This window comes from Cherax quadricarinatus, chromosome 93 (genome assembly GCF_038502225.1).
Source record: "Cherax quadricarinatus isolate ZL_2023a chromosome 93, ASM3850222v1, whole genome shotgun sequence".
Taxonomy (NCBI): Eukaryota; Metazoa; Arthropoda; class Malacostraca; order Decapoda; family Parastacidae; genus Cherax; species Cherax quadricarinatus.
The window spans coordinates 11,359,697-11,382,355 of record NC_091384.1 but is presented as its reverse complement, the minus strand read 5'-3'; positions in this window follow the sequence as shown (position 1 = coordinate 11,382,355).

The window sequence follows — 22,659 nt, the reverse complement described above, 5'->3', positions numbered from 1 at the left end:
CAGCACCTGCTAGAATGTTATATTCTGTGTAACACACTCCAGTGCCTGCTGGAATGTTATATTCTGTGTAACACACTCCAGCACCTGCTGGAATGTTATATTCTGTGTAACACACTCCAGCACCTGCTGGAATGTTATATTCTGAGTAACACACTCCAGCACCTGCTGGAATGTTATATTCTGTGTAACACACTCCAGTATCTGCTGAAATGTTATATTCTGAGTAACACACTCCAGCACATGCTGGAATGTTATATTCTGTGTATCACACTCCAGCACCTGCTGGAATGTTATATTCTGTGTAACACACTCCAGCACATGCTGGAATGTTATGTTCTGTGTATCACACTCCAGCACCTGCTGGAATGTTATATTCTGTGTAACACACTCCAGTACCTGCTGGAATGTTATATTCTGTGTAACACACTCCAGCACCTGCTGGAATGTTATATTCTGTGTAACACACTCAAGCACCTGCTGGAATGTTATATTCTGTGTAACACACTCCAGCACCTGCTGGAATGTTATATTCTGTGTAACACACTCCAGCACCTGCTGGAATGTTATATTCTGTGTAACACACTCCAGCACCTGCTGGAATGTTATATTCTGTATAACACACTCCAGTATCTGCTGGAATGTTATATTCTGTGTAACACACTCCAGCCCCTGCTGGAATGTTGTATTCTGTGTAACACTCCAGTAACTGCTGGAATGTTATATTCTGTATAACACACTCCAGTACCTGCTGGAATGTTATATTCTGTGTAACACACTCCAGCACCTGCTGGAATGTCATACTCTGTGTAACACACTCCAGTAACTGCTGGAATGTTATATTCTGTATAACACACTCCAGTACCTGCTGGAATGTCATACTCTGTGTAACACACTCCAGTAACTGCTGGAATGTTATATTCTATGTAAAACACTCCAGTATCTGCTGGAATGTTATATTCTATGTAACACACTCCAGTGCCTGTTGGAATGTTATATTCTGTGTAACACACTCCAGTGCCTGCTGGAATGTTATATTCTGTATAACACACTCTAGTACCTGCTGGAATGTTATATTCTGTGTAACACACTCCAGCACCTGCTGGAGTGTTATATTCTGTGTAACACACTCCAGCACCTGCTGGAATGTTATATTCTGTGTAACACACTCCAGCACCTGCTGGAATGCTATATTCTGTGTAACACACTCCAGCACCTGCTGGAATGTTATATTCTGTGTAACACACTCCAGCACATGCTGGAATGTTATATTCTGTGTATCACACTCCAGCACCTGCTGGAATGCTATATTCTGTGTAACACACTCCAGCACCTGCTGGAATGTTATATTCTGTGTAACACACTCCAGCACATGCTGGAATGTTATATTCTGTGTATCACACTCCAGCACCTGCTGGAATGTTATATTCTGTGTAACACACTCCAGTACCTGCTGGAGACTTGAATACTGTCGGAAGGAGAGGTGCAGAGTAGTAGTAGTAGTAGTAGTGAGAATGTAGCGACTGAGAGGTCAGGTCCCTCTCAGATCCAACAGTTCTCACTTGGAAGGGTTGTCTAAGGCGTTTTCTGTACCAAGAGGCCATGTGTTGCAGTGTCTGACAAGATGAACATCAAAATGGTATACAATACCGACACTGCAACACATGGCCTCTTGGTACAGAAAACGCCTTAGACAACCCTTCCAAGTGAGAGCTGTTGGATCTGAGAGGGACCTGACCTCTCAGTCGCTACATTCTCACTACTACTACTACTACTACTCTGCACCTCTCCTTCCGACAGTATTTAAGTCTCCGCACTGTCGCTTGATCTTCAGATAGTTCCTAACTATGGAACTGAACTTCTCCAGGCCGAGGGACTGACAACCTCAAATTCTACGACTTCAAGGGTGATGGACTGATTACATCGTCTTCACATCTCTACTGTTCCTGCCTACTTTCTGTATTCGACTGAAGAAGCCTACTGTGTAGGCGAAACGTTTCGGAATAAAGTTGCCTAACTGTTGCCTATGTGTCTTACCTACCAACCTGTCGGTATTGTATACAATTTTGATGTTCATCTTGTCAGACACTGCAACACATGGCCTCTTGGTACAGAAAACGCCTTAGACAACCCTTCCAAGTGAGAACTGTTGGATCTGATAGGGACCTGACCTCTCAGTCGCTACATTCTCACTACTACTACTACTACTACTACTACTACTCTGCACCTCTCCTTCCGACAGTATTTAAGTCTCCGCACTGTCGCTTGATCTTCAGATAGTTCCTGACTATTGAACTGAACTTCTCCAGGCCGAGGGACTGACAACCTCAAATTCTACGACTTCAAGGGTGATGGACTGATTACATCGTCTTCACATCTCTACTGCTCCTGCTTACTTTCTGTATTCGACTGAAGAAGCCTACTGTGTAGGCGAAACGTTTCGGAATAAAGTTGCCTAAGTGTTGCCTATGTGTCTTACCTACCAACCTGTCGGTATTGTATACCATTTTGATGTTCACACTCCAGTACCTGCTGGAATGTTATTTTCTGTGTAACACACTCCAGTACCTGCTGGAATGCTATATTCTGTGTAACACACTCCAGTACCTGCTGGAATGCTATATTCTGTGTAACACACTCCAGTACCTGCTGGAATGTTATATTCTGTGTAACACACTCCAGCACCTGCTGGAATGTTATATTCTGTGTAACACACTCCAGCACCTGCTGGAGTGTTATATTCTGTGTAACACACTCCAGTACCTGCTGGAATGTTATTTTCTGTGTAACACACTCCAGTACCTGCTGGAATGTTATATTCTGTGTAACACACTCCAGTACCTGCTGGAATGCTATATTCTGTGTAACACACTCCAGTACCTGCTGGAATGTTATATTCTGTGTAACACACTCCAGTACCTGCTGGAATGTTATGTTCCGTGTAGCACACTCCAGTACCTGCTGGAATGTTATATTCTGTGTAACACACTCCAGTACCTGCTGGAATGTTATATTCTGTGTAACACACTCCAGTACCTGCTGGAATGTTATATTCTGTGTAACACACTCCAGTACCTGCTGGAATGTTATGTTCTGTGTAACACACTCCAGTACCTGCTGGAATGTTATATTCTGTGTAACACACTCCAGCACCTGCTGAAATGTTATGTTCTGTGTAACACACTCCAGTACCTGCTGGAATGTTATATTCTGTGTAACACACTCCAGTACCTGCTGGAATGTTATATTCTGTGTATCACACTCCAGTACCTGCTGGAATGTTATATTCTGTGTAACACACTCCAGTACCTGCTGGAATGTTATATTCTGTGTAACACACTCCAGCACCTGCTGGAATGTTATGTTCTGTGTAACACACTCCAGTACCTGCTGGAATGTTATATTCTGTGTAACACACTCCAGCACCTGCTGGAATGTTATATTCTGTGTAACACACTCCAGTACCTGCTGGAATGTTATGTTCTGTGTAACACACTCCAGTACCTGCTGGAATGTTATATTCTGTGTAACACACTCCAGTACCTGCTGGAATGTTTTATTCTGTGTATCACACTCCAGTACCTGCTGGAATGTTATATTCTGTGTAACACACTCCAGTACCTGCTGGAATGTTATATTCTGTGTAACACACTCCAGTACCTGCTGGAATGTTATGTTCTGTGTAACACACTCCAGTACCTGCTGGAATGTTATATTCTGTGTAACACACTCCAGCACCTGCTGGAATGTTATATTCTGTGTAACACACTCCAGTACCTGCTGGAATGTTATGTTCTGTGTAACACACTCCAGTACCTGCTGGAATGTTATATTCTGTGTAACACACTCCAGCACCTGCTGGAATGTTATGTTCTGTGTAACACACTCCAGCACCTGCTGGAACGTTATGTTCTGTGTAGCACACTCCAGTACCTGCTGGAATGTTATGTTCTGTGTAACACACTCCAGCACCTGCTGGAATGTTATGTTCTGTGTAACACACTCCAGTACCTGCTGGAATGTTATGTTCTGTGTAACACACTCCAGCACCTGCTGGAATGTTATGTTCTGTGTAACACACTCCAGTACCTGCTGGAATGTTATGTTCTGTGTAACACACTCCAGCACCTGCTGGAATGTTATGTTCTGTGTAGCACACTCCAGTACCTGCTGGAATGTTATGTTCTGTGTAACACACTCCAGTACCTGCTGGAATGTTATGTTCTGTGTAGCACACTCCAGCACCTGCTGGAATGTTATGTTCTGTGTAACACACTCCAGTACCTGCTGGAATGTTATGTTCTGTGTAACACACTCCAGCACCTGCTGGAATGTTATGTTCTGTGTAACACACTCCAGTACCTGCTGGAATGTTATATTCTGTGTAGCACACTCCAGTACCTGCTGGAATGTTATGTTCTGTGTAACACACTCCAGCACCTGCTGGAATGTTATGTTCTGTGTAGCACACTCCAGTACCTGCTGGAATGTTATGTTCTGTGTAACACACTCCAGCACCTGCTGGAATGTTATGTTCTGTGTAACACACTCCAGTACCTGCTGGAATGTTATGTTCTGTGTAACACACTCCAGTACCTGCTGGAATGTTATATTCTGTGTAACACACTCCAGCACCTGCTGGAATGTTATGTTCTGTGTAACACACTCCAGCACCTGCTGGAACGTTATGTTCTGTGTAGCACACTCCAGTACCTGCTGGAATGTTATGTTCTGTGTAACACACTCCAGCACCTGTTGGAATGTTATATTCTGTGTAACGCACTCCAGCACCTGCTGGAATGTTATATTCTGTGTAACACACTCCAGCACCTGTTGGAATGTTATATTCTGTGTAACACACTCCAGTACCTGCTGGAATGTTATATTCTGTGTAACACACTCCAGCACCTGCTGGAATGTTATATTCTGTGTAACGCACTCCAGCACCTGCTGGAATGTTATATTCTGTGTAACACACTCCAGTACCTGCTGGAATGTTATATTCTGTGTAACACACTCCAGCACCTGCTGGAATGTTATATTCTGTGTAACACACTCCAGTACCTGCTGGAATGTTATATTCTGTGTAACACACTCCAGCACCTGCTGGAATGTTATATTCTGTGTAACGCACTCCAGCACCTGTTGGAATGTTATATTCTGTGTAACACACTCCAGCACCTGTTGGAATGTTATATTCTGTGTAACACACTCCAGCACCTGTTGGAATGTTATATTCTGTGTAACGCACTCCAGCACCTGTTGGAATGTTATATTCTGTGTAACACACTCCAGTACCTGCTGGAATGTTATATTCTGTGTAACACACTCCAGCCCCTGCTGGAATGTTATATTCTGTGTAACGCACTCCAGTACCTGCTGGAATGTTATATTCTGTGTAACACACTCCAGTACCTGCTGGAATGTTATATTCTGTGTAACGCACTCCAGCACCTGCTGGAATGTTATATTCTGTGTAACACACTCCAGCACCTGCTGGAATGTTATATTCTGTGTAACGCACTCCAGCACCTGCTGGAATGTTATATTCTGTGTAACACACTCCAGCACCTGTTGGAATGTTATATTCTGTGTAACGCACTCCAGCACCTGCTGGAATGTTATATTCTGTGTAACGCACTCCAGCACCTGCTGGAATGTTATATTCTGTGTAACGCACTCCAGCACCTGCTGGAATGTTATATTCTGTGTAACACACTCCAGCACCTGTTGGAATGTTATATTCTCTCATCACCAATAAATGCGATAAAATTAATGAATTGTGAAACGACTCATAAATGTACAAGATATGTCGAAGTATTTTATCCACAGTAGTACATTACAAACCATTCTGGAAAAATAACCTGACTTTACTCACTATAAATAATGCATTATCACTTGTGTACTCACCTATTTGTGTGTGTGTGTGTGTGTATGTGTGTGTGTGTGTGTTTGTGTGTGTGTGTGTGTGTGTGTGTGTGTGTGTGTGTGTGTGTGTGTGTGTGTGTGTGTGTGTGTGTGTTTGTGTGTGTGTGTGTGTGTGTGTGTGTACTCACCTAATTGTGGTTGCAGGGGTCGAGACTCAGCTCCTGGCCCCGCCTCTTCACTGATCGCTACTGGATCCTCTCTCTCTTTGCTTCCTGAGCTTTGTCATACCTCTTCTTAAAACTATGTATGGTTCCTGCCTCCACTACTTCACTTGCTAGGCTATTCCACTTGCTGACAACTCTATGACTGAAGAAATACTTCCTAACGTGTGTGTGTGTGTGTGTGTGTGTGTGTGTGTGTGTGTGTGTGTGTGTAGTCACCTAGTTGTGGTTGCAGGCGTCGAGCCACAGCTCCTGGCCCTGCCTCTTCACCGGCCGCCACTCTGTCACTCTTTCTGCTACACGATTATTATTATTATTATAATCAAGGGGAAGCGCTAAACCCGGAGGATTATACAGCGCCTGAGGGGGGGATGTGGAAGGCATTCAGGCTTAATTCGGGGAACTGGAGCAGAGATCCAATTCCCTAAATCAAGAGCCCCTCACCAACATCAAGGAACCTTCCTTGAGGGGTTCTGCTACACGAGATTTATCATATCTCTTCTTAAAGCCATGTATGGTTCCTGCCTCCACTACATCACTACCCAGACTATTCCACTTCCTGACAACTCTGTGACTGAAGAAATAGTTCTTAATTAACATCCCTGTGGTTCATCTGAGTCTTCAACTTCCAACTGTGACCCCTTGTTGCTATGTCCCATCTCCGGAACATTCTGTCTCTGTCCACCTTATTGATTCCTCTCAGTATTTTATATGTCGTTATCATATTCCCCTTATCTCTCCCATCTTCCCATCTTCTGTGTCAAAGGCCTTCTTACAGTCCAAGAAGATGCAATCAATCCACCCCTCTCTCTCGTGTCTTACTTCTGTTACTTTACCATAAAACTCCAGAAGGTTTGTGACACAGGATTTGCCTTCCATGAATCTGTGCTGGTTGGCGTTTATACTCTTGCTCCATTCCAGGTGCTCCACCACTCTCTTCCTGATAATCTTCTCCATAACTTTGCATACTATACACGTCAGTGACACAGGTCTAAAGTTTAGTGCCTTTTTTCTGTCTCCTTTTTTAAAAATGGGAACTACATTTGCCATCTTCCATACCTCAGGTAATTACCCAGTTTCCAGGGATGTGTTGAAGATTGTGGTAAGTGGCACACACAGCATTTCTGCTCCCTCTCTAAGGACCCACGGGGAGATGTCCAGTCCCATTGCCTTTGAGGTATCGATGTCCCTTAGCAGCTTCTTCACCTCTTCCTCATTTGTTTGTATGTCATGCAACACTTGTTGGTATATTCCTTGCTGGTGTCCCCCTCTGTTCTGTCCTCCAAGAGGCCTTCCTGTCTCCACTGTAAATACTTCCTTAAATCTCATATTGAGCTCCTCATATACTTCTTGATCGTTTCTTGTGAGTTCCCACATTCTTTCCTCAGCCTTATCACCTGGTCTTTGACTGTTGTCTTCCTCCTAATGTGGCTATACAGCAGTTTCGGGTCAGACTTGACTTTCGATGCTGTCATTCTCGCACTGTCGCTGGGCCTCCCTCCTTATCTGCGCATGCTCGTTTCTGGCTCTTCTACTAATCTCCTTATTTTCCTGAGTCCTTTGCCTCCTGTACCTTTTTCATTCTCTGGTGCACTTAGTTTTTTCCTCCCTACACCTTCGGGTAAACCAAAGACTCGCTTTGGTCTTCCTATTATTTCTATTTCCCTTGGGAACAAACCTTTCCTCTGCCTCCTTGCACTTTGTTGTTACATATTCCATCATCTCGTTTACTGATTTTCCTACCAGTTTTCTGTTTCACTGAACCTCCTGCAGGAAGTTCCTCATACCTGTGTAGTCCCCCCTTTTATAGTTTGGCTTTTCCCATTCAATTCCTGTTGCCTTCTCCACTTGTAGCTCTACTATATAATCAAAACTCAGAACCACATGATCGCTAACTCCAAGGGGCCTCTTGTAATTGATGTCCTCAATATCTGAACTGCGCAGGGTGAACACAAGATCCAGTCTTGCTGGCTCATCCTCTCCTCTCTCTCTGGTAGTGTCCCTGACATGTTGATGCATGAGGTTTTCAAGTATCACATCCATCATCTTGGCTCTCCATGTTTCGGGACCCCCATGTGGCTCCAGGTTTTCCCAGTCGATCTCCCTGTGGTTGAAATCACCCATTACCAGTAACTTTGCTCTGCTCGAGTGAACTCTTCTTGCCACCTCAACCAGCGTGTCCACCATCGCTCTGTTGTTTTCTTCGTACCCCTCTCTTGGCCTCCTGCAGTTCTGTGGTGGGTTATACATCACTCCAATGACTACTTTATGTTCTCCAGACTGAATTGTGCCCACTATGTAGTCCCTTTCTCCAATCATGTCCATGCCTTCCATTTCCTCAAATCCCCATCGGTTTTTTATGAGCAGTGCAACCCCTCCTCCCCCTCTACTCCTATCTTTCCTCAGGATCTGATATCCCAGTGGGAAGATTGCATCTGTTATTGTCTCAGCAAGTTTCGTTTCTGTGACTGCTATGATGTCTGGGGATTTCTCGCTGATTCTTTCATGCCACTCCTCATATTTATTCGTTATTCCATCTGCGTTTGTGTACCAAACCTTCAGCTTCTTTTTTATCACTGTGGTCCTGGGGGAATATTGGGGTTGGGGGAGTGAGAGCCTTGGTGGGGGCCTATGGGGGGCTGTAGTGTGGGTGGGGTTTGTGATGAGGGGGTGGGGTCAGAATACCCATTGGGGGCAGCTGTTGGGGTGAGGTTTTTGATGTGGGGGTTGGTGGCAGAGGGAACAGTGTGTGGGTTCTGGTTTAGATTGCTCAGTTGCGTTGGGATTGTCGTGGTTGGAGCCCTTCTGCGGGAGTTTCTGTGGGGTGTGATTGCAATTCCTCCTGTGTGTGACCTAATTCATGTCTGCATACATAATTCATTACAGTTGTAACCAGATATGGACACGTAAACAGTCCATTACCACTGTAACTTGCTCAGCTATCAAAACTTTGTGGCCCAGTCCCTGGACCCATTATGTACCTCTTGTAACGTTGAGGTATAGTACCTGGACTCATGATGTACCTCTGTAAATTACAGAGGTACATAATGAGTCCAGGTACTATATCTCAATATTAGACTGTAATATTGAGATATAGTCCCTGGAATTATGTGCTTCAGTAATCTTTTGACTACTGCCCACAGGATGGGTTGATGTGCATAATGAAGATATTAAAATCTTCACAACCACCACTATCCCTGTTGGTATACATATAAATGTAGTTGAATGGAATCCTCTATAGACACTGTTTTGCTCACAAATTGGACTTTATGAAGTCACAGATGGATAAAATTATCTCTAGAAGTGAACATAAAAACAGGTAATGTTGGGGTTAAGCGCAGGTATAGTCTTCGTTTGGTTCCATTGATTTCCAGAGGATCAACTAATTTACAGAAAGTGTTAGAGACCATTGTTGTGACACTGTTGAAGAGACCGTTGTTGCGACACTCTTAACAATACCGTTGTTGTGACGCTGTTGACAATACCGTTGTTGTGACACTGTTGACAATACCGTTGTTGTGACGCTGTTGACAATACCGTTGTTGTGACGCTGTTAAAAATACCATTGTGACACTGTTGAAAATACCTTTGTTGTGACACTGTTGACAGTGAGGTCAGTGGTCAGTACACTGAGGTCAGTGGTCACCTGCGGTCATACCTGTCCTGAGCTCTCTTGAGAGTTAGCATGGGGTGTTACCAAGCACCATGGCTTATTGTAGTGTTTTAGAATCTCAGGTTCAGGTGTTGAAGGAGGAGGTTCAACTTCTTCAGGAGGAAAATAGGAGGCTGAAGCTTCGCCTAGATGAGTGTGGGAGTGAGTGTGAGAAGGATTTAGCTGGTAAGGAGGAAATGGTCACTAGCAGTGATAGTGGCAGCCGCTTTAAGTGGCAAGTGGTTCACAGTTCAGGAAGAAGGAAGATAAGGAGGGTTAACAGAGATGTGAAGGTAGGAAATAGATTCTCTGTTCTCCAGGACGAGTGTACTTCAGTGGTTAGTGAGGTTGAAGGTACCACTGATACCCCTGCTAATCAAGGTAAGAAAATTTTAATAGGAGATTCTCAGGTAAGATATATGGACTGTGCTTTTTGTAACAGAGACAGAAAGGTCAGAGAGTGTGCCTTCCTGGAGCTGGTGTTGGTGACATAGTCAGCAGGTTGGATAATATTATGGCAGGTAATGAGAACAAACCCATTATCTTAGTGCTGGGGGCAATGGCATTGGGAAGGGCAAGAGACAGGAGCTGCTGGATAAGTACAGGTCAGCCATAGAAATAGTTAGGTCTAAGAGAGGGATCCCAGTCATATGTAGCATCTTGCCTAGAAAGGGAGTGGGCAATGAATGGATGTCTAGGGCAATTGATATAAACTGCTGTCTAGACAGGTACTGCAAGAAACTTGCAATCCCATTCATTGATAACTGAGACCTATTCTTTGGCAAACGTGATATGTATGCAAGGGATGGGGTTCATCTCTCTGGGAATGGAGTGGTTGCATTAGCTAGTTCAGTTGAGAGGGTAATTGATGACTTGTCTAGGAATTTAAACTGATAGATTAAAGAGGTGTAGGTGTTTGTGGGAAACAATCAGGCTGCAGTATTAGGGTTAAAAACAGCAGTTATTACCGGGATACTCAGGGATATGTTTAAAAGACAATATTCAAAATAAAGTTGCTAGAAATGGCAAATTAATTGATCAACAAAGAGAGATAGTAGAGGGCAACGAGTGACTAGCTCCCTTAAGGTTTACTACACAAATATTAGGAGTCTAAGAAATAAGATAGATGAGCTAAGATTACTTGCAAGTGTAGGTAATATAGATATTATTGCCTTCTGAATGCAACATACAGGGTTATAAACTATTCCACACTGATAGGGTCAACAGGAAGGGAGGTGGAGTGGCGATGTATGTCAGAGAAAATTTAAATTGTTGTCTTAGACATGATATAAGATTAGAAACATCGAACACAGAATCTGTTTGGCTACAGTTTCTCGAGGCTCATGACAAATTAATTTTGGGTGTGATTTATAGGCCCCCAAACCTTGATAGGGAGTGCAGTAAGCTGCTATGAGACGAAATTCATAAGGCATCTAGATATAAAAATGTGATAATGGGAGATTTTAACTTTAGACAAATTAATTGGAACAATATGACAGGAAATCTTGAGTCTAGTGACTTTCTTGATACGGTTCAGGATTGCTTTTTAGAACAGGTTGTGACAGAACCAACTAGAGGAAACAATCTGCTTGACTTGGTTCTTGCCAACAAAGATTCACTAACTAATAATCTTGAGGTTAATAATGAGCTTGGGGAAAGTGATCACAAATCACTTAGTTTCAATATATCATGGAATTACCCAGATAACTGCAATCAAATCTGTCCCAGATTTTTGCTTGGCTGACTTCATGGGACTGAGAAATTACCTGGGCGGGCTAAATTGGGATGTCCTGACTATGGGTCAGGTAGGTGATCTTGGTTGCCAATATGACGTTTTTTAGAGCATAGTTCTAGCTGCCCAGACAACTTTTGTTCCGAGTAGGGAAATTAGATCTAACAAAAATGACCCCAAATGGATGAACAATAGATTAAAACATCTCATTGGTCAAAAGAAAGGCATATATAGGCGTATCAAAAGAGGGGATGGGAAGTTAAGAAATCAATATATTCAATTAAAGAGAGAAACAAAGAAAGGAATAAGCAAAGCAAAAAGGGATTATGAGGCTAAGGTCGCAAGGGATTCAAAGACTAACCCAAAAGGGTTCTTTCAGGTATACAGAAGTAAGATTAGGTACAAGATAGGCCCACTTAAGAGTAACTCTGGTCAGATCACTGACAGTGATAAGGATATGTGTGAAATTCTCAATACCACCTACTTCCTCTCAGTTTTCACCCAGGAAAATACTAGCGATATTCCTGAAATAATAGATTATGTAGAACAGGACGATAATAAACTACGCACGATTGCAGTAACAAGTTACATGGTCCTCAGACAAATAGCGAAACTAAAACCTAACAAATCTCCAGACCCTGATGAACTGTTTGCAAGGGTGTTAAAGGAATGTAAAGAGGAGCTTAGCATACCTTTGGCTAATCTTTTTAACATATCACTACAAACTGGCATAGTGCCTGAGAAGTGGAAAATGGCAAATGTAATACCTATTGGTCCTTGGCTTCGAACTATAGACCAATAAGCCTTACCTCCATAGTGGGAAAATTTATGGAATCAATAATTGCCGAAGCAATTCGTAGCCATCTTGACAGGCACAGATTGATTAATGAATCTCAACACAGTTTTACAAAGGGGCGTTCCTGTCTTGCGAATTTACTAACTTTTTTCACTAAGGTGTTTGAGGAGGTAGATCTTGGTAATGAATATGATATTGTGTATATGGACTTCAGTAAGGCTTTCGATAGAGTTCCACATCAGAGGCTATTGAGGAAACTTAAGGCACACGGAATAGGAGGAGAAATTTTTTCCTGGGTAGAGGCATGGCTCACAAATAGGCAGCAGAGAGTTTGCATAAATGGGGAGAAATCAGAATGGGGGCATGTCACAAGCGGTGTTCCACAGGGGTCAGTGTTGGGCCCATTGTTGTTCACAATTTACATAAACGACATAGATGAGGGAATAAATAGCGACATAAGCAAATTTGCTGATGACACCAAAATAGGCTGTCCAATTCATTCTAATGAGGACACTAGAGCACTCCAGGATATGAATAGACTGATGCAATGGTCGGAAAAGTGGCAGATGCAGTTTAATATTGACAAATGCAAAGTTCTAAATGTTGGACAGTTAAATAACCATGCCACATATAAACTATATAATGTAGATCTTAATACTACTGATTGCGAAAAGAATTTAGGAGTTCTGGTTAGCAGTAATCTAAAACCAAGACAACAGTGCACTAGTGTTCGCAATAAAGCTAACAGAATTCTTGGCTTCATATCTAGAAGTATAAATAATAGAAGTCCTCAAGTTGTTCTTCAACTCTATATATCCTTGGTTAGACCTCATTTAGACTATGCTGCTCAGTTCTGGTCACCGTATTACAGAATGGATATAAATGCTCTGAAAAACGTACAGAGGAGGATGACAAAGATGATCCTAAGTATCAGAAATCTTCCCTATGAGGCATAGAATTAGGGGGATATGATCGAGGTGTATAAAAGGAAAACAGGAATAAATAAAGGGAATGTAAATAGCGTGCTGAAAATTTCCCGCCAAGACAGGACTTGAGGCAATGGTTTCAAGTTGGAACAATTCAGATTCAGGAAGGATATAGGAAAGCACTGGTTTGGTAATAGAGTTGTGGATGAGTGGAACAAACTCCCAAGTACAGTTATTGAGGCTAAAATGTTGTGTAGTTTTAAAAATAGGTTAGATAAATATGAGTGGTTGTGGGTGGGTGTGAGTTGGACCTGACTAGCTTGTGATGCTGGGTCTGGTGCTGTGCTCCTTCCTTGAGTGGAGGTGACCAGACTGGGTGGGTCATTGGGCTAATCCAGGGGGGAAGACATGGACCTGCTCCACATGGGTCAGTAGGCCTGTTGCAGTGTTCCTTCTTTCTTATGTTCTTATGTTGAGGGCAAACTCAAAGAAACTCCCCAGAGGATCATTTCTTTTGGATCAACAAGTAATGGGTTATTCCAGTTTATAAAGTGATTGTGGGAATTACAGTATATTGTGCTCCGTGGCCTGGTGGCAAAAGCTCTTGCTTCACATGGTGAGGGTCCGGGTTCGAGTCCCGGCGAAAGGTTGGAAACATCAAACGTGTTTCCTATGTTGTTTAAAATGGGTACCTGGGTGTTAGTGGACTGGTGTGAGTCGCATCCTGGGACAAAACTGACCTAATTTGCGGGAAATGCTCAGCATAGCAAACGGCTTTCTATATAGTAGTATGTCACTGATGTCAGCTATGGTCTGTATACTTTATACATGTACTTGTAGAAATAAATATTATATTATTATTATTAATGTTGACTATCATGCTGACATACTGATGCTCTGAGACTAGCTTGTGGAGTTCTCTAATTCTCACTTACATAGATTTTGTCACTGTTGTTACATGGGATTGTGTAGACTACTGTAGTTGTTACGTTAGTTGTGTTTCCGCCTGATGTCTTTGTAGTGGAGGCAGTGATGCTTATTATGTTTGCTTGTGTGTTTGGTAATCGAGATATTGGTACTGTCTCTTTACAGTGGCGTCACGTCAGGTCAAACTGGTAAGACCATTGTGCAATATTTAGGTATCTTTATTCCAAAATGTTCTGCTTACAGAGTAGGTTTCTTCAGTCAGATACAACTTCACATTGTTTCAGACTACAGAGCAGAACTCTTCTCCAGGCTGAGGGACTGACCCCATAGTTTGAGAGGAAGCGGAGAAAAGTCACTATTATTGATTGATTTCACTTTAAGCTTTGAAACTGTGTTGGTTATTTTTATAACACTCACGGTAGTTTACTTTAAAGGAGGGGTTTCGGATATAGGCAGTTTGGAGGGATATGTTGTGTATCTTTTTATGTATATGCTTCTAAACTGTTGTATTCTGAGCACCTCTGCAAAAACAGTGATAATGTGTGAGTATGGTGAAAGTGTTGAATGATGATGAAAGTATTTTCTTTTTGGGGATTTTCTTTCTTTTTTGGGTCACCCTGCCTCGGTAGGAGACGGCCGACTTGTTTAAAAAAAAAAAAAATATATATATATATATATATATATATATATTTTTTTTTTTTTCAACGAGTCGGCCGTCTCCTACCGAGGTAGGGTGACCCACCGAGGCAGGGTGACCCACCGAGGCAGGGTGACCCACCGAGGCAGGGTGACCCAAAAAAGAAAGAAAATCCCCAAAAAGAAAATACTTTCATCATCATTCAACACTTTCACCATACTCACACATTATCACTGTTTTTGCAGAGGTGCTCAGAATACAACAGTTTAAAAGCATACACATATAAAGCTACACAACATATCCCTCCAAACTGCCAATATCCCAAACCCCTCCTTTAAAGTGCAGGCATTGTACTTCCCATTTCCAGGACTCAAGTCCGACTATATGAAAATAACCGGTTTCCCTGAATCCCTTCACTAAATATTACCCTGCTCACACTCCAACAGATCATCAGGTCCCAAGTACCATTCGTCTCCATTCACTCCTATCTAACACGCTCACGCACGCTTGCTGGAAGTCCAAGCCCCTTGCCCACAAAACCTCCTTTACCCCCTCTCTCCAACCCTTTCGAGGACGACCCCTACCCCGCCTTCCTTCCCCTATAGATTTATATGCTTTCCATGTCATTCTACTTTGATCCATTCTCTCTAAATGACCAAACCACCTCAACAACCCCTCTTCTGCCCTCTGACTAATACTTTTATTAACTCCACACCTTTTCCTAATTTCCACACTCCAAATTTTCTGCATAATATTTACACCACACATTGCCCTTAAACAGGACATCTCCACTGCCTCCAACCGTCTCCTCGCTGCTGCATTTACCACCCAAGCTTCACATCCATATAAGAGTGTTGGTACTACTATACTTTCATACATTCCCTTCTGTGCCTCCATAGATAATGTTTTTTGACTCCACATATACCTCAATGCACAACTCACCTTTTTTCCCTCACCAATTCTATGATTAACCTCATCCTTCATAAATCCATCCGCCGACACGTCAACTCCCAAGTATCTGAAAACATTCACTTCTTCCATACTCCTCCTCCCCAATTTGATATCCAATTTTTCTTTATCTAAATCATTTGATACCCTCATCACCTTACTCTTTTCTATGTTCACTTTCAACTTTCTACCTTTACACACATTCTCAAACTCATCCACTAACCTTTGCAATTTTTCTTTAGAATCTCCCATAAGCACAGTATCATCAGCAAAAAGTAACTGTGTCAATTCCCATTTTGAATTTGATTCCCCAAAATTTAATCCCACCCCTCTCCTGAACACCCTAGCATTTACTTCCTTTACAACCCCATCTATAAATATATTAAACAACCATGGTGACATTACACATCCCTGTCTAAGACCTACTTTTACCGGGAAGTAGTCTCCCTCTCTTCTACACACCCTAACCTGAGCCTCACTATCCTCATAAAAACTCTTTACAGCATTTAATAACTTACCACCTATTCCATACACTTGCAACATCTGCCACATTGCTCCTCTATCCACTCTATCATATGCCTTTTCTAAATCCATAAATGCAATAAAAACTTCCCTACCTTTATCTAAATACTGTTCAAATATATGCTTCAATGTAAACACTTGATCTACACATCCCCTACCCACTCTGAAACCTCCTTGCTCATCCGCAATCCTACATTCTGTCTTACCTCTAAGTCTTTCAATTATAACCCTACCGTACACTTTTCCTGGTATACTCAGTAAACTTATTCCTCAATAATTTTTACAGTCTCTTTTGTCCCCTTTCCCTTTATATAAAGGGACTATACATGCTCTCCGCCAATCCCTAGGTACCTTCCCCTCTTTCATACATTTATTAAACAAAAGTACCAACCACTCCAACACTATATTCCCCCCTGCTTTTAACATTTCTGTCATGATCCCATCAGTTCCAGCTGCTTTACCATCTTTCATTCTACGTAATGCCTCACGTACCTCCCCCACACTTACATTCTGCTCTTCTTCACTCCTAAAAGATGGTATACCTCCCTGACCAGTGCATGAAATTACTGCCTCTCTTTCTTCCTTAACATTTAAAAGTTCCTCAAAATATTCTCGCCATCTACCTAATACCTCCATCTCCCCATCTACTAACTCCCCTACTCTGTTTTTAACTGACAAATCCATACTTTCCCTAGGCTTTCTTAACTTGTTTACCTCACTTCAAAATTTTTTCTTATTTTCATTAAAATTTCTTGACAGTGCCTCTCCCACTCTATCATCTGCTCTCCTTTTGCACTCTCTCACCACTCTTTACCTTTCTTTTACTCTCCATATACTCTGGTCTTCTTATAACACTTCTGCTTTGTAAAAACCTCTCATAAGCTACCTTTTCCTCTTTTATCACACCCTTTACTTCATCATTCCACCAATCACTCCTCTTTCCTCCTGCCCCCACCCTCCTATAACCACAAACTTCTGCCCCACATTCTAATACTGCATTTTTAAAACTATTCCAACCCTCTTCAACCCCCCCACTACTCATCTTTGCACTAGCCCACCTTTCTGCCAATAGTCGCTTATATCTCACCCGAACTTCCTCCTCCCTTAGTTTATACACTTTCACCTCCCTCTTACTTGTTGTTACCACCTTCCTCTTTTCCCATCTACCTCTTACTCTAACTGTAGCTACAACTAAATAATGATCCGATATATCAGTTGCCCCTCTATAAACATGTACATCCTGGAGCCTACCCATCAACCTTTTATCCACCAATACATAATCTAATAAACTACTTTCATTACGTGCTACATCATACCTTGTATATTTATTTATCCTCTTTTTCATAAAATATGTATTACTTATTACCAAATCTCTTTCTACACATAGCTCAATTAAAGGCTCCCCATTTACATTTACCCCTGGCACCCCAAATTTTCCTACTACTCCCCTATAACATTTTTACCCACTTTAGCATTGAAATCCCCAACCACCATTACTCTCACACTTGATTCAAGACTCCCCACGCATTCACTCAACATTTCCCAAAATCTCTCTCTCTCCTCTACACTTCTCTCTTCTCCAGGTGCATACACACTTATTATAACCCACTTTTCACATCCAATCTTTATTTTACTCCACATAATCCTTGAATTAATACATTTAGAGTCCCTCTTTTCCTGCCATAGTTTATCCTTCAACATTATTGCTACTCCTTCTTTAGCTCTAACTCTATTTGAAACCCCTGACCTAATCCCATTTATTCCTCTCCATTGAAACTCTCCCACCCCCTTCAGCTTTGTTTCACTTAAAGCCAGGACATCCAGTTTCTTCTCATTCATAATATCCACAATCATCTCTTTCTTATCATTTGCACAACATCCACACACATTCAGACTTCCCACTTTGACAATTTTCTTCTTCTTATTCTTTTATTTATATATATTTATATATATATATATATATATATATATATATATATATATATATATTTATATATATATATATAAATATACATATATATATATATATATATATATATATATATATATATATATCTTCTTCTTTCTTTCAACACACCGGCCGTATCCCACCGAGGCGGGGTGGCCCAAAAGGAAAAACGAAAGTTTCTCCTTTTACATTTAGTAATATATACAGGAGAAGAGGTTACTAGCCCCTTGCTCCCGGCATTTTAGTCGCCTCTTACAACACGCATGGCTTACGGAGGAAGAATTCTGTTCCACTTCCCCATGGAGATAAGAGGAAATAAACAAGAATAAGAACTAGAAAGAAAATAGAAGAAAACCCAGAGGGGTGTGTATATATGTGCTTGTACATGTATGTGTAGTGTGACCTAAGTGTAAGTAGAAGTAGCAAGACGTACCTGAAATCTTGCATGTTCATGAGACAGAAAAAAGGACACCAGCAATCCTACCATCATGTAAAACAATTACAGGCTTTCGTTTTACACTCACTTGGCAGGACGGTAGTACCTCCCTGGGCGGTTGCTGTCTACCAACCTACTACCTATACATATATATATATATATATATATATATATATATATATATATATGTGTGTGTACAGTGGACCCCCGGTTAACGATATTTTTTCACTCCAGAAGTATGTTCAGGTGCCAGTACTGACCGAATTTGTTCCCATAAGAAATATTGTGAAGTAGATTAGTCCATTTCAGACCCCCAAACATACACGTACAAACGCACTTACATAAATACACTTACATAATTGGTCGCATTCGGAGGTAATCGTTATGCGGGGGTCCACTGTATATATATATATATATATGACTCACGAAATCGTAATGACACGATTGCAAACAAACCATACCATGGGCGGGATTTGAACCCGCGGTCAGAGAGTCTCAAAACTCCAGACCGTCGCGTTAGCCACTGGGCCAGCTAGCTTCAATAAGATTTGTGTCATTACAATTTCGTGAGTCATATTGATGGCTTTGAGGGGACTTGAGCTAGAGTTCGTCACGGCCATGCTAGCGGGAGATTCGTCTGTAAAAACTTGCATTTGTGGACACAGTGGTGCCTATGCTAACCTTCCTATGGTGTAGAAATACACCTAGTTGGATGAATCATATTGAAGCTAGCTGGCCCAGTGGCTAACGCGACGGTCTGGAGTTTTGAGACTCTCTGACAGCGGGTTCAAATCCCACCTGTGGTATGGTTTGTTTGCAATTGTGTCATTACAATTTCGTGAGTCATGTTGACAGCTTTGAGGGGACTTGAGCTAGAGTTCGTCACGGCCATGCTAGCGAGAGATTTGTCTGTAAAAACTTGCATTTGTGGACACAGTGGTCCCTATGCTAACCTTCCTATGGTGTAGAAATACACCTAGTTGGACGAATCTTATTGAAGCTAGCTGGCCCAGTGGCTAACGCAACGGTCTGGAGTTTTGAGACTCTCTGACCGCGGGTTCAAATCCAGCCCGTGGTATGGTAAGATATGAAGCTTGTATCCTAAACTATGTAATACTTATTCTCCACCTAGACACCTTTTGTATTTAAGGTCTCAAACTTTATTTCATTGGATTATCACATAGTTGTAATCCCAAAACTATTAATATTTCACTCAATTCAAGGGATACCTAGACCTGATCTTATTCTGACAACTTGTTACGAAAACCAGAAACAGGCTGAATGCTAGAGGGGGATACCTAGTATTCTCTGGAGATTTTTTTATTATTTTATTATCACACCGGCCGATTCCCACCAAGGCAGGGTGGCCCGAAAAAGAAAAACTTTCACCATCATTCACTCCATCACTGTCTTGCCAGAAGGGTGCTTTACACTGGAGATAAATATACTTAATAGATATCACCTTTTTGTAACAACTACTGGCATGGACACAGATCTTCTGGTGACTACTGGGCCGAGTACTTCTTTTGGTGACTGCCAGACTGAGTAGAGATCTGCTGACTACTGGACTGAGTGCACATCATCTGTGACTACTGGCCTTAGTACAGATCTTCTGGTGATTATCAGACTGAATAGAGATCTGCTGACTACTGGGCTGAGTACAAATCTGCTGAGTACAGATATTCTGGTGACTACCAGGCTGAGTACAGATCTTGTGGTGACTAATGGGCAGACTACAGATCTTCTGGTGACTACTGGGCCGAGTACAGATCTTCTAGTCACTGCCAGACTGAGTAGTGATCTGGGGAATACTGGGCTGAGTACAAATCTTCTGGTGACTGCCAGACTAAGCAGATATCTGGTGACTACTGGGTTGAGTACAGATCTAGTGACTGCCAAACTGAACAGAGATCTGGTGACTTCTGGGCTGAGTACAGATCTGATGACTTCCAGACTGAGTGGTCTGATGACTACAGGGCTGAGCACAGATTTTATGGTGACTACTGTGCTGAGTACAGATCTTTTGTTGACCACTGAGCTGGGTACAGATCTTCTGGTAACAGACTGAGTAGAGGTTTCCCAGTAATTGGCAGACTGAGTAGAGATCTGGTGACTACTGGGTTGAGTACAGATCTCCTGGTGATGGGCAGACTGAGCAGAATTCTCTTGATGATCACTAGAGTAGACATCTGGTGATTACTGGATTTTAGCTCACTTCACCAGTCAATAAGATCTGGACAATGATAGATATCAAACTGTGTTTGATATCTACACCTTGTATAAAGAACTTTTCTGTAACTGCAGTTGATAAAGTTCATCCACAAATGAATAACAGGTAGAAAGGTCTGCAGTTGATGACTGGATGACAAACTGCAGTGATTTAAGAAACACTAAAAACATATGAAATTAGTAATATGTTTAAATCTACTAATTGTCTCCCACTAGGGTAGAGTGACACACACACAAATTCACCATCATTCAGTCAATTACTGTGTTACCAGAAGTGTGCTGACATCACAAGAACCTCCAGCTATATTCTCCTCACCTCTACTGGACCATCATGTCTGCTGACATTCTTCTCACCTTTCCATTGGATAATCATGTCTTCTGACATTCTCCTCACTACTGGACCATCATGTCTACTGACATTTTTCTCACCTATCCACTGGACCATCATGTCTTGTGACAATCTTTTCACCTCTCCAATAGACCATCATGTCTTCTGGTCCCCACAGATCAGTGCAAAGGGACTAGGTAGCCCATGACTGACAAATAGCATCCTTAGATCCTTAGCTAAGAAACATCATTCTGAAGAACAATATAGACAGGGTTTAATAACTAAAGAACTTAGTAAAAGCCATACATCAGTCCTTACCAAACTAGTAAGGAAGTCCTAACAATGGTATTATTCTAAGAGATTCAATGAAACAAGAGATATAGAAAAAGACCTGGAAAACTCTCTCTCAAAACCTGGGTTCTCAGCAGTTGACCAAAACCAGAGATATTGTTCTAACGAAACTCGAGAACCTACATCTCCAGCCTATTGAAACAGACATTAAGTTAAATTATTTCTTCTCTACCACAGGATCAAGTCTAGCTAACAAAATTCCAAGCACTAATACCTGAGTGAGTGATTACTAAGATGGAAACTTCCCAGTATCCCTCTATCTTGCCCCAACCCAGCCCACCCACCATTATATTTTTATTTAACAAATCACTAGAACCAGCACTTTCCTAACATGACTTAAAATAACAAGAGTTACTGGTGGCTAAAGCTTCCGCTTCACACATGGAGGGCCCGGGTTCGATTCCCGGCGGGTGGAAACATTTCGACACGTTTCCTTACACCTGTTGTCCTGTTCACCTAGCAGCAAATAGGTACCTGGGTGTTAGTCGACTGGTGTGGGTCGCATCCTGGGGGACAAGATTAAGGACCCCAATGGAAATAAGTTAGACAGTCCTCGATGACGCACTGACTTTCTTGGGTTATCCTGGGTGGCTAACCCTCCGGGGTTAAAAATCCGAACGAAATCTTATCTTATCTTACCTGATACACAAAGGTTCAAGTGAAGAATTAGACACGTGCAATATATAGGTATCTTTATTAATACAAGGACATAATTATGTCCTTGAATTTATATTGATAAAGTCACTGGATGGTGAAACATGTACAATAAAGATACCCAGATGTTGCACATGTGTAAATAATTATATAAAACCACTAAATATTCTCAACCAGTTTCGTTTTGGGTGAAACAAAAGCACAAACGACACAATCATAAAATGCTAGACTTACTTTACACAGCTCTTGAAAATTGTAAGGTAGTAGGTTGGTAGACAGTAACCGCTGTCTACCGACCTACTATTGTTTGACCACTTAGAGAACATACTGTATATATAAGCAATCAATTAGCTATTGTATTTTCAGTCTTAAGACAGGATTAAGTTTGTCTGAAATGCTTTGTATACCAAGGGGCTTTCTGCATGCTCGCCTAAATGTCGCCTATCTCTGAACAAACACTGTATCATGCTGAAATAATTATGATTTG